This window comes from Vicugna pacos, chromosome 20 (assembly GCF_048564905.1).
Source record: "Vicugna pacos chromosome 20, VicPac4, whole genome shotgun sequence".
Lineage (NCBI taxonomy): Eukaryota > Metazoa > Chordata > Mammalia > Artiodactyla > Camelidae > Vicugna > Vicugna pacos.
The window spans coordinates 2,109,527-2,123,401 of record NC_133006.1 but is presented as its reverse complement, the minus strand read 5'-3'; the positions used below and the strand labels follow the sequence as shown (position 1 = coordinate 2,123,401).

At 43.6% G+C, this 13,875-nt stretch overlaps 1 protein-coding gene across 1 annotated transcript in view; it reads right to left on the bottom strand.

The window, feature by feature from the left end:
- LOC140687538 (trafficking protein particle complex subunit 9-like) overlaps positions 1-12,039 on the bottom strand; it is a 180,537-nt gene extending 168,498 nt beyond the window's left edge. Inside the window, exons 1-4 of the mRNA XM_072944655.1 lie at positions 11,763-12,039; positions 4,337-4,496; positions 979-1,152; positions 387-526 (exon numbers count right to left, since the gene is read on the bottom strand). The gene's annotated coding sequence lies outside the window, so the exon portion shown is untranslated. The remainder of the gene's footprint in view (positions 1-386; positions 527-978; positions 1,153-4,336; positions 4,497-11,762) is intronic.
- Positions 12,040-13,875: the final 1,836 nt, after the last annotated feature.

Below are 13,875 nucleotides of genomic sequence, written 5' to 3'. Positions count from 1 at the left end.
TTTCTTGACAAATATTTTTCTTTTTATACCACTAGTCTGTCCCACAATTTAAGAAAAACAAAAAACCAATACAAACCAAACTGTGCCAGGAGTTCTTTAGGACTGCAATATCCCTGGGTCTCCAAGGCCTCTGGTGATGCTGTTCCTGTTAACACACACTAGCTGGGCTGGGCTAGCTAGGGACTGTAACTATCTTTTTAAAATTGACTGTCACACGTTTCACCCTTGGAGAGGGAAGGAAGGAGGATATCACAGCTTCATGCCTTCAGCTCATTTTTAACAGAACCAAGCCCTGCTTTCACCACTGTTAATCCCTCTCACTATAAAAACACGTGACATCAACAAGCACCGCCATCATAACACCTGAAAGTGTTCAAGATACTTACCTGCGGCAGAAACACTGAGGGAGGAGACAGAAGCTTGCTCAGCACTGATGCTCCCTTTTCCCGACTCCACCAGGTGAAGCTGGGCGCTACAGCCAGAGGCTCTCAGTCCGGGGAGCAGCACACACGCCACTGAGCTGGTCCTGAGGGAGGGTGAAAGGGAAAGGAGGGCAGCCCTAGGGGGGAGGGAAAGGGGGGGTGCGGGCTGCAGCCCCGCTCGGAGGCCAGCCCCAGCCCCAGCCCAAGCCGCCCGCCCCGTCCGGGTGTGCAGACCCCGCCCGCCCGGGACACAGCCCGCCCAGTGGTGGGGACGGGTCGGCGGCCGAGGAGAGGAAGCCCGGGAGGGGAGGACTCGCGGGCGGGAGAGGGGAAGCGGACGCCAGCCGCGGACTGAGGGGAGCCCGGCTGGGCCAAGAGGCGCAGGGGCACACCTGGCCCTGGACAGCTGTGGCCGGGGCGCCGGGGCAGGTGGCGCGGGCAGAGGGGTCTGGCCCGAGCAATCCAGCTGAACACACGCTGACTGGCGCCCTGGGGGGCTGTGACACGCCGACCGCCCTCCCGCAGCCGCCTCACCCCTTTCCCGATATCCCCTCACCTTGCACTTCCACAGCCAGAGGCCCCGGCCCCAGGCAGTAGCCAAAGGCCTACAGGGCGACAGAGCTGAGAAGCCATTGGGGCCGATCCCCGGCTCGGAGCTGGAGCTTCCAACCCGCGGTCCAGCTGGCAGCAACTGCGCATGCGCAGGAGGGCCAGCGATCCGCTCTGGGTCCTGAGAGAGAAGGGGAACCGAGGGAGGGAGAATAGGGGAGCAGGAGGGGAGGCGGGGAAAAGTGGAGGGAGACACATGGACAGGAGGAGCAGAGGGAAGGCAGTTATCTGGAATTGGGAGGGGAGTAACAGAGATGGGGAGAAAGCGTTTTACCTCTTGTGGCACCCCGAAGGAGGCAGCAGTCCTGCCTATACACCCTTCTCTTACCCGTCATTGCCCACAGCTCATCTTTTACGTCCCTGGCCCAGCCCTCCAGCTAAGGTCTCTGCAGAAACCCTACGGGTATCATACCCGTTGCCCCCACAAGGAGCTAGGTTTACTGTTGCTCAGGGAACCAAGCACCCGCAGGTGTTGTTTCTCAGAACTACCTTGGGAAGAGTACATATTCCCCTTTTACACGCTGGGAAACAGGCAGGCACGATCTCTGCCTTAGCTCCACTGTCCCAAATGTTGGGCTGGCAGGGAGCGGGAGGTAAAATGTCAGAGCCCCAGAAGGAGCAGACTGCCTGAGTGTTGGTGTAGAGTCCCCATCCCTCCTGGGTAAACCACACCCCAACCTCGGGGAATAATCAAGGGCTCACCGTAGGCCCCTGTGTGTGGGAGAGCTGCCCTCAGTCCCAGTGTCCAACTTGCTAGGTAGGTAGAAGTGTTATTGAGTCCAAATTCATTCTCCTCAGTGCAGGACAGGCCAGTAAGTTGGGAGACCAAGTGTTGGGGCATGGAATAGCAAGTTTCTGTAGACCTAGATGGCAAACTAATGTCCTGGAAAACCATCTCCCCAAGTCAGAATTCAGGCTGCTTTCCTATGTGCTTGGTTTTTGCAAACTTCTTGGTGTAGGAATTCCTTCTTGTTAGAATCCTTTGTTCTTGCAGCTATCTCCCTGGGTCAGATCCCTGTAAACCTCCAACAAAACAAACGTTATTTTCTATTCTGCAACGTGTTATCTTTATATGATTGGAAAAGTGTTAAATACCCTTAAAGGTCAGAGCCTTCAGAATAGGCTCTCCTGTATATTTTAGGCTCTAGGCAACATTGTTTTACAAGCAAGAAGAAGCCTAGGAGACAGAGCACAGGGTTAAAGTCAAAGGAACAGATCTAATATGGAGTCAGATTTCTTCTTTTCTATTACTGTGGCAGAAGCCACTTGAGGATTTAAATCCCTTAAAGTTAAAAATAAGTAAAACTTTAAAGGAATTTACATACATTGGTGGGAACTTGCATAGCATATCTGGAAAAGCACACAAAGGATTGTAAACATTGGCATCTCCAGGGAGGCATGTAAGAACAGAGGATGAGGGAAAACTTCTTTCACTTGAGTATTTTTTGCTCTGTTTGAATTTTTTTAACCATATGCATATATTTCTTTTTCAGTTAAAATAAATGTGTAATGGAGCAAAGGAGTAACTAGCTCAGCAAATACAGCAGCCATAGACTCACTGAGTCATCATTTTCGATTTAAGCCAGGAAGCATTGATTGTCTCTCTCCTATGTGCCCAGTGCTGTTTTAAAACTCTTTTATATATTTTTTTAATAAAATAATAACATGCTATCCCTCACCCCTGCTCAGGGCTGGTGGGAAACCAACTGAGTTTTTATTGAGTTGTTTTCCAAGGAGTAGAGATGAGTTATAAACAGAACACAACTTCAGGGCAAAACAGGCGGACTGGTTTTCCAGCAGGCCAGATAGCGATGACGGGTTTTCAATAGAGGCGCACAGAGGCTGAGAGAGAAAGCCTCCAGGACCCTACAGAAAGCTGCCCACAGTGCCTTCTCCATGGCACTACTGAAATAGGAAAGAACAAATCTGACTCCATATTAGATCTGTTCCTTTGACTTTAAACCTGTGCCCTGTTTCCTAGGCTTAGTCTTGCTGTTTCTGCACCTTTTGTGAAACAATGTTGCCTAGATCCTGAAATATACAGGAGACCCTATTCTCAAGGCTCTGACTTTGAAGGATATTATCACTTTTCCATTCGTATAAAGATAACAAGATACAGAATAGAAAATAACATTTGCTTGTTGGAGGTTTACACGGATCTGACCCAGGTGAAGAGCTGCAAGAACAAAGGATTCTAACAACAAAGAATTCATACACCAAGTTTGCAACAACCAAGCATTCCCGCTTCCCCTTTTTAATATAAGAAGAGCCTGAATTCTGACTTGGGATGATGGTTCTCCAGGACATTGGTCTACCATCTTCTCCGCTGGCTTTACAAATTAAAGCCGCTATTTCTTGCCCCAAATCCTTGTCTCCTGATGTGTTGGCCTATAATGCACGAGTAGAACAAGCGTGGACTCGGAAACACAAACATACATTGAAAGTACGCATTTGGTATATTAAATGACCTGCTTCCACTCGTATTCCTGAGGTTTTCTTCTCTTGACCACTCCTACTATATTTATGAAAAACCTGTCATGTGGACACATTTCCTTCTCTAGCCACTACCCTTCCATGTAAAAACTGATGCCAAGAAGGCAATGGAAGTTGCTAGAAGGTATTACCTGGCCAAAAAAGAGCAGAAGTGGGTTCTGGCTGATGTTCAGGACCAGGCCGGGGCACCTGACAAGATGTCATAAGTACGGATAGACAGCTGGGCACCAAAGGAGAAGCTTCTAAACTTCCATGAGGGAATTGTTGGATAGGAAGGAACAGTCCCAGACTATAGCTCTGATCCCACCACGAGCTTCCTGGGCAAGGCTGGGCAAGTCATTTAAATTCTCTAGACCCGTGCTGTCCAACACGGGAGCCACCAGCCACATGCAGGATTATGATGTTATTCTGTAGCCAGACAGAATTATAAATAAACACTTTATTGCAAAGGGTCAGCAGGTATAATATTTAAAAACATTATTGGTTATCTTGCCCTAACAAGTTATTTTTGTATGTCTAGCTTTCTGTGGGTTGTAATGCCTGCAACTAATGTTTCCCTTACAGTGAGGTATTTTGAAATTATAAGTTACTGGACACAGTACACTCATATCACAGTTGAAAAAAAACTGATCTAAATAAGCAAGGTGATCTGACTTAGTAGTTATGAGCAGGGGCTCTGGGGCCAGCCTGCATAAGTATTAATTCTCACTCTCCCTCCAGGGAGTTCTGTGTGAATCTTGGACAAATTATTGTTGCTGTTGTTGTTGTTGTTGTCGTTGTCATTGTTATTATTTGTGCCTCTTTTTCCTTACCTTTTAAATAGCGAGGAAAATGTAGACTCTATCCCCTACAGTGTTGGCAGGATTAAATGAGTAAACGTCTGTGCTGCCCACTTCCCTGGGTTTCAGCATTCTCCAGGCAATCAGTGCCAAACGCAGTGGCATTCTCCACTGTCTTCGTCAGTCTGGGATTCTGTAACAAATTACCGTGTGTCGGGTGGCTTAAACAACCAGCATATTCCTTATGGTTTGGAGGCTGAGGCTTTCAAGGTCAATGTATCTGGGAGAGGATTGCCAGCTCGAAGATGGCTGTCTTCCCACTATCTTCATGGCCCAGAGAGGAGAGAGAAGCAAGCACTTTGGGGCCCTGTATAAGAACACTAATACCATTCATGAGGGCAATACTCTCATGACCTCATTTTATCCTACTAATCACCTCCCAAAGGCCCCGCATCCTTATATCATCAACCTGGGAGATGAGGTTTCGACATATGGATTTTGAGGGGATGCATTCAGTCCACACATCGGCTAACTCTCCCAAACATGCAGTCATCAAACCTGTAGCTAATTTCAAAATAATGTTTATATCTCTCTGCCCATTTCCATTCCTACATCTACTAACACTGAAGCCCTGCTACATTTTATTTCTTATTTTCCTTGTAGAGGTTTAATTGATTCCTCTAACTCCAAGGATTCGCTCACTCCAGTCTGCTTGCCAGCCCTGCCAGGTAGGACTTCCTTAAAACACCTTCCCACTTCACCTGGTTGTTTTTTAGGTGTAAATGTCAGAATTCTCTCCACACCCCATCCTAGACCTTTAATCCCTTACACTACCGCTCACTATGTTATTTTCCTATTACCACTGTAACAAATTCCATTAAGCTTAATAGCTTAAACCAGCACAGACTTATCAGCTTATGGCTGTGGATGTCAGAGATCCAACACAGTTCTCATTGGGATAAATTCAAGATACCAGCAGGGTTCCTTCCTTCTAGAGGGTCTAGAAGAGAATGTTTCCTTTTTTTTTTTCCAGTTTACAGAGGTCACCCACCTTCCTTAGCTTGTGCCCCTCAACTTCCTCCATTTTCATGGTCAGCAGCCTTTCTGAACATTGCTCCATCGCTACACCTCCCTCTGATTTTAAACTCAGCTGGGAAATATCCTCCATTTTAAGGACCCCTGTGATTACATTCAGCCCACCTGGACAATCCAGACTACTCACCCTATTGTCTCATCTCAGGATCCCCTTGTCCCATCCCACTCAGGCAGTATGTATGTGGCTGTGACATTCACCTTGTGTAACATTTCCTCATGAGCAATTTATGGTTCAAGGCACTTATAAGTGACTTTTTGTTTTTCTTCCTTATCCTTTCTACATTCAGTTTGTCTGGTGAGATTATATGAATCCTTTTTATTTGTGCCCCTGCACTAATCTATAATAATGTATCATGGGTTTAAAGGCTAACTAATAGACAATTTAGGAGACAGAAATCCTCTAAGATTTTTAATCCTAAAATATCTGTCATCCCTTTTGCCATGTACAGTAACATGTCACAGGTGGCTACCCTGTGGCCGGGGAGGGACATGATTCTGCCATCACACTCCCCTCATTCTTACCAATGTGCTGATCAACTAACCAAGGATCTATGCTCTCCAACTCACTCACTTCCTCCTCCTTTGCATTGACTATCCTGTTCCCACCGCTTCCTTCATTCACCACATCAGGATTTCATGACCACATTCTCCCCTAAATGAAATGGGTATCTTGCATCTAATGCCTGACAGCTGTTCTTATTGTACATGCACACACTGACCTACACATAATCCCGTCCATCTCTTTATTTTCCCAGAATCTTCCAGAAGAATCAGTTCCATGATGATGATGATGATACTGACAATGATGACAGGGGCCTCTCAAGGATTCTGATAAAGAGGGAATCGATAAAGGGAGGGAATCATTGCAAAATTGCCCCAGAAACAGGCTTAAAGGTAAATAACTCTTATAGTTTTTAATGAAATTGACTAATATTTAACTATTTTTAAGACTTTATATCACTGAATTTAAAATTTTAACGGGAATTTTCATTCACCACTAACCAAGATTCAACTCTGGGACCAAAATCTAAGGATTTCTGTCTTCTAAAAAATTGTCCACTAGCCTTTTAAACACGTGATCCTTTTAAAAAGTTTAGTGCTGGGCTGAAAATAAGCAGGATTCATATAATCTCACGAGACACAGTGAATGTGGAAAGACTAAGAAATAAAAATAAAAAGCCATTCATAACGTCTTGAACTTTACGTTGCTCACAGGGGAAAATGTTTGCCAATGTGTGTGTCACATCAACATGACGACTGAGTGGGATGGGGAAGCTGATCTTCCTCATCAGTCATTTATGCTGATTTGTTAGATGCCAAAACAGTTTCCTCATTGAAATTGCTTCTAACAAGTATGGAAGAATTTAGGTTCTACCAAAAGCAGGCTGAACATTTTCCCCTGCTTTCAGGTCTCTGGACTGAATGTCCCCACAAGAAGGACATGATTATGTTTCATAGGGAAGTCTTCCTGAGAAGCAACAGGCTTTTCTAGGGCAGAACTGCAGGGCCCCCCATGGAGGGCTGGAGGAGGTCTAGAGGGGACACTGGAAAAATAGCAGGAGTGAATTCAGATACTGCTGCTCAGGTCGCCAAAGACAGCATTGCTATCTCTAAGGATATGACATTCTCCCAAATTTTCCATGAGTGAAGGAGCCTGTGAACACTAAGCAGGTTGTTAAGACACAGCAGCACATAATTTGCGTGACAACACAATTAGAGTATGATTTGATATTTGGAAAATAACTAGCCCATTGTTCTTTGAAACTGCAGCAGTAGCAATAGAAATAAAAAAGACTGAGCCGTCTTGGAGACAACAATCAATAAACAATTCTAAATCTGCAGAATTCCTTGACAATATTCAAGCAATGAGCTAGATGTGTGCTGCAGATACCTCTTACTGCAGGGCTCACTCCTGCAAAGCATAGAACTAGTTTCTCAGCACACAGAGGGAACCAAGTCAAGATTCCTAATCTTTTGAGATTTACTAAATGGCTGGAAAGATCAGACAAGTACATACAGGCAAATATGATTAAATGGAATCAAATAATATCAAATGTGATTTGAGCACAGACGAAAGGGAAATTCCTTTCACCTGGGATCTAGAGAGACTTCTTCAGAAAATGTGGCTCTGGAGACGGCCAAAGACATGGGTGGAATTTTGGCAGAACAGGATGTAAGGAATTTAAAAACTTATTCTATAATTCATATAAAAATTCAAAGGATCCCAAAAATCCAAAACAACTTTGAACAAGAAAAACAATGTTGGAAGACTTGCACTATCTGATTTTCAAACTTTTTTTTTATAAAGCTACAGTAATCAGAAATTAGGGTGTTGGTGTAAAACAGGAAAATAGAATAATGGAACACAATAGAATGTTCAGAACTAAACCAAGACTTATACAGACAATTGATTCTCAAAAAGGATGCTGTGGAGAAAGGATCTTTTCAGCATGTAGTGCTGGAACAATTAGATAGTGATACGCAAAAAAAAAAATGAACTTTGATTCACACCTCACAAAATATACAAAATTTACCTCAAAATGGATCATAGATCTTAATAGGAAATCTAAAACTATAAAACAGCTAGGAGAACAAGCATAGGCTTAAGCTTTATGGCCTTGGGTTTGGCAAATTTTTCTTTGCTATGACACCAAAAGTATCATCTATTTTAAAAAGAAACTGATAGAGTGAACTTTATGAACATGAAGACTCTTCAATGCTCTTCTAAACACTGCTAAGCAAATGAAAAGACAAGCCATAGACAGAAGCTATTTGCAGATCATATATCTGATAATGGTCTCTCTTTGTATCTGATCCAGAATAAAGAGGTCTCAAAATTCAATAATAATTCAAACACCTGAATGAATGAGGCCAGAAAACACACTTCAGTAAAGATATCCAGATGGATAATAAGCATATGAAAAGATGCTGATTAAAGGTGTCATTAATGATTAGAGAAATACTTTTAAAAACCACAGTGAGATACTAGTTCACATACATACTAGAATGAATACAGTTAGAAAGACTGACCTTACAAGATGCTGGCAAGGAAGTAGAGCAACCAGAACTGATACACACCACGAGGAATTTACAATAGTACAACCATTTTGGAAAAGTCTTTAACAGATTCTTTTAAAAAGGTAAACACCTATGTACCATATAATCCAGACATTCCTCATCTGGTGCTTTAGAAAGGAAAAGCATATGTCCATACAAAGACTTATAACCAAATATTCACTGCTATTTTATTTATAATAGCACAAGTTGTAAATAACCCATGCATCCATCAAGAAGTAAATGCAGAAAGAAATGATGGTCTATACAAACACTGCTCACAATAAACTCTTCAGTAAAAACTCAGCACTAAACAATACTCTACTATAAGACAAATAAGCTATTAATACAGCAACACAGATGATTCTCAAAATAATTACACTGAATGAAAGAAGTCAGACAACATAGAGTAGATACTGCATGAATCCATTCATATAAGGATCTTGAAAATGCAAACCAATATGTTGTGATAGAAAGCAGATCAATGGTTCCCAGGGGAAGAGACGGGGAGGGAGGGAGGGACAAAAAAAGTCAGGAGAGAAGCTTTGTGGGTGATGGGTATGTTCACTGTCTTGAGTGTGGTCATGGTTCCTTGGGGATATTCTTACGTCAAAACATATTAAGCTGTACACTTTAAACGTGTGAAAATTATTTTGCCAAGTATACCTCAAAGCTGTTTTAAGAAAAAAGGCACTTTAGTCCTGATCCACCTCAGCGCCTGATTGGAGTGACATGATCAGTCCCTCACACTGTCTGCCTAACGGGAAGGTAGAAAAGCTCTCACAGAAGATAACATGGATTTTTCATTTGCAATGTCTGCCATGTAATAAAGAATTTCTAGACATGCAACATGTCCAGACTATATGACAGATAACATGAGAATAAGGAGCATTAGACAAAGGATGCAAACCCCAGGTGATGTAGGCATCAGAGTTACCAATAAAGGCTATAAAATACTTTTAATATATTCAAGAAAATAAGGAAATGATGGGAGAATAGATAACAGGGTAGAGACTTTCACCAGAGAAATATACTGGAATGTATTTTTAGGAAAAATCAAACTGATACTCTAGAACTGAAGCTTTCAGCTCTGGAAACAGGTAAACAGAGCTAATTAGGATCCCTTTTAAGTAAAACTTTCAGTAATTCTGGGTAAAATATAACAACAAAGTAACACAGAGCTAACTATGGAAAGAGAAGTTCCCTGATGACAATACAAAGAGGACACTTAAAGCCCAGAGTGGTCATCTTGTGAGCTGATGCCACCGCACCCTGGAGGGAAGGGGTTTTCATCTGCACATAAATAAGGATACAATGTCCATGTAGGAAAAAGGGTCCATACCAGATGTAGAAGACTCTTCCTCTATATCTATATAGTCAGAGACAGAGATGTAAAGTGGCAGCAGAGGTCACAGTGACACAGGGCCCTGGGCCAAGGAGTGTGAGCACCTCTGCAAGCTGGGAAAGGTAGGATGATGAATCCCTCCCAAGAGCCTAGGTGTGGAACTTAGCCTTGGCCACTCCTTGGTTTTAGCCCACTGACATTGACTTTGCACTACTGCACCCTAGAACAGTGAGAAGATGAATGTGTATTGCTTTAAGCCACTGAGTCTGTGGTCCTTTGTTACAACAGCAATAGGAAAGGAACTCAGGAACCAATATGAACTTGAACCACAGGCTGCCTTCTGTGCTGGCAGGGAGTCCTTTGTGTCTGATCCTGGGGGAGTGTCCTGTCCTCTGGCAGCATCCACAAACTACCTCATGCTAACTTGGCAGTTTGCAGAGGGTTAAATCTTATCCCTGCACAGTTCTTGATATTTAGTTAATAAAAATGATGGTGTCATCATGGGTATTTTTCCATCTTTTAAATACCCTTCAGTCTTCTAATAAAGCTACTTCTAATTAAGAGACCATGTAAATAGTTTTCAATCTTCATAATAAATAACTGTGGTTTTATCTGGTTACTTAAATTATGAATAATAATGTTCACATTTGTAAAAGTTATTAAAATCAACATTGTTTAATGAAAATATCATTTCTTTTCGCATGAACATGTATTAACTACAAGAAATGTTCCATGCTTTCTTCTACGATTTACTGTTAGAGCCTTAAAGAATAATATTTTCCTCAAAAGATATTACGGCAAAGGGATTTCTTTTGGTGGAACTGTTCCGGCATCAAATCTGGTGCATGTCTCAGGCCACTGGCAACATAGAGATGATAGAAATTAGGAGGCATTATAAACACAGAATCATTTTTAAAGGAATTAAAAAAACTGGATGTGTGTAAACAAAGAATCAGAGAATATTCTGGTGAAATAAATGTATTTTTCAGCTTAAGCAAGACATGGGGTGAATAAATCTGAAATGAAAAAACCACCCAGAGATTAGCAGCGAGTCATGCATGCAGTGTGAATGATCAAAACCAAGTTGTTTCCAAACCAGTGTGCAGGCTTGATGCCTTCATGAATCAAATCTGTGTGGCACCAGGCCACCTCGAATACATGTTGATGAGGTATTTATAAGCCCTTCACCATCCCAAATCAAAGCCCACGCACGAGCCACAAGACCATCACCTACACATTTGGAAAACACACAACATGGTGAATAGCACTTTTCTTGTTCAGTAGCCGGTGGCAGCGAACTGTCAGCAGACAGAGATACAGGGACACAGAGGCACCTCCCCTCACTCAGCTGATAAACTTCCGTGCATCCCTGGGGACAGGATTGTCATAAAATGCACCATGGATTGATCCTCCTCCTAGGAAAGGAACCGTAGTGCTGTCATTAGGTTTGAGCAGGGGTGGGTGGAGGATCTCAGAAGAGTTGTTTCAGCACACCAATAGAATTCTTGGCCACCGTGACCACGAAAGACAAGTCCCCTGCCATCCCGGTAGGCACTTGGGCTCCTGACAAAAGCTGGGCTCAGTAAAGGGTTGAGTAGAAGGCACAGACCTGAGGGATGCCCCAGCAATAGGCAGGAGGTAGGGCCTGGTTTATACTGCTCTGGGTGTATCCCAGACTCATCCGAATACGAAATCAGAAATTTGCAAAACAGCAGAGCTGGGGTGGATCATCTACTCCAGACTCCTCACCTTACAGTTAAAAGGGTGGCAACCCTGACAGGCAAAGCAACGTGCTAAAGGCAGAGCGTGGAAGTGGCAGTGCCAGATGAAACGCAGCGTGCAACCCCCGTTCAAGGCCGCTGACTCTGACGACGGGGCCAAGGTTTCCAATGAGGAGAATAAGACAGTGTAAATACTTTGTTCCCCCTAAAACCCCAAATGTTTTTTAAAGGCACAAAAACTCACCTTAACTAGATCTCTTCTGAGGGGGCTCTCTTCTGCTTCTTCGTCTTTCTGTCTCCATTTCCCTCTCTCAGACACAAACACATTCAGTTTTGTGAAAGGGGACTTCCTTCCATACAAAGACAGACTTCACATCTTCAGAAAGATACCTGAGAAAGCACGTTTCTCAATTCAAGTCTTTGTGTGAGTTCTGGGCAACTGGCTTATTTTCTAGAACAATCGGTAGTTACAAAATCAGGAAATCATCTTCCACAAAGGCAGAGTTCTGGTCCGTGTTGATAAAGTTGGGGATGTCACATTTCATGAGTCTGTTCGGCTCCTCCTCTGGACACCTGCTGCATCTGATGGCTTCCTGGAGCCGAATAACACTGTAAAGGGCTATGGTAGGGATACCAGCTTTGGCCTTGTCCAAGTGGTCCACTTCATTGATGTAGCAGTGAAAGAGGGACCTAGATTCATCATTGCACTGCCAGAGAACACCTTGGGCAGCAGCGGTCTTCCAAAGTCTGACACAAAGCTGTTGAGTCTAAATCTCTTCTCGGGAGACTCTGCATTGCTACAAAGAAAACCAAAATAAAATATCGTTCACAGTGTAGCTCGGTGACCTGAAGAATCATAGTTTTTGCCATCTACTGAGAGTAAATCCCTGCACAGAGCATGCTGACATGCACTGGGATTGAAAGACATCACTTCTGAACACATAAAATTAAACTCAAGGCAAAAGTCTAAAGTGAGGGCCCATGGACCATCCTAAAAAGACATCGTTCCCTGAGAATCCTCAATATTGGTGCCTCGCACACCAGTGTTTCTCCGTGGGACACTCAGATCTCTTCATCAGGATTCGTTAAAGTGCTTCTTAAAATGCAGAATCCTGGGGTGCACACCCTCAGAGTCTCCAGAGGTAGCGACTGGTAGTCTGTATTTTCATAGCCACCAGGATAACTAAACATGCTCAGGTTTAGCACCGCAGTCTACATCGGGTCACCTGAGCATCGACAATTCTGTCTCACGGGATGGGGGGTGCCATGTGTGTCAGGGTGCTGTCCTACCCATGTGTCTCCCCTGATTCTCAGAACTGACAGTGCTGCCCCATTGGGCACGAAATACCACCGTTTCACAATGCATACGCAGGGCGCCCGACTGAAAAACAATCAGTGATAGGAGAGGGGACAAAACTCAGCTTCCTGTTACCTTGTTTCACTTACTGTGGGACGAGTGATCAATTCAAGGGTAATAAATCAGTGAATGAGTGAATAACATGACTCGCGTTAGTCCCACGAGTGCCTGGAAGAGCAAGCCTGGGCACATTGAGAACCATAACAGCCCATCTACTTAAATGTCATCCTCCACAGATCTATGTAAAGGTTACTTCCACCCAGGCAGTGACTCCAGAAGGGCAAGAATCATGTATGAACACACTCTCAAATCCAGAACAGAACCTGACAACAATTAGGCTCTGGAGTCTGTGTTTAGCGAGTGTGGAATCTCAGTGATTCCAGCTCTTACACCTTGCCTTCCCATCCCACCACACACGATATGGCCCTTATGTCCAGTTCTCCCGGGGCTGGGGCCACGGAACCCATTTATAGGACTGGAAGAATCTGATCATTTAAACCATCCCCCAGATTATCATCAAGAGTCACCTGCATTTCAGGGATCAGTAATCCCAGAAGCTTTGCAGTTCAGGCAGCTGAGGGATTTTTATATCAGCTCTGTCTTCTACTGTGACTGCCTGGGTGACATCAGACAAGGAATTCTGAAAAGCCTGAACTTTTCCTTTCAGGAATAATCTAATTAACAAATCTCGTTGACCACTCAACAAATGTGATGTGAAGATCAATGATTTTACACAGGAGTACAACATTCACTAGGTCGTGGATTTAGAATCAGAGGAAAATCATTTTAGAAAGATTGACAGAATGTAGCTTTAATGCGAATTTAAGTATTCTTAGCTTTCAGTAAATCATCTTCCCCTACTTATCACTTCACCCAAGTTTAAAAGATGTCTGAGAACAGGGATGAGTGTGCCAGCAATCTGAGACCCAATAACCTAAAATGTCACCTAGGAAAAAGAGGGGAGTAACACATTTTTAAAAAGCATGGTGAGGATGGCGGG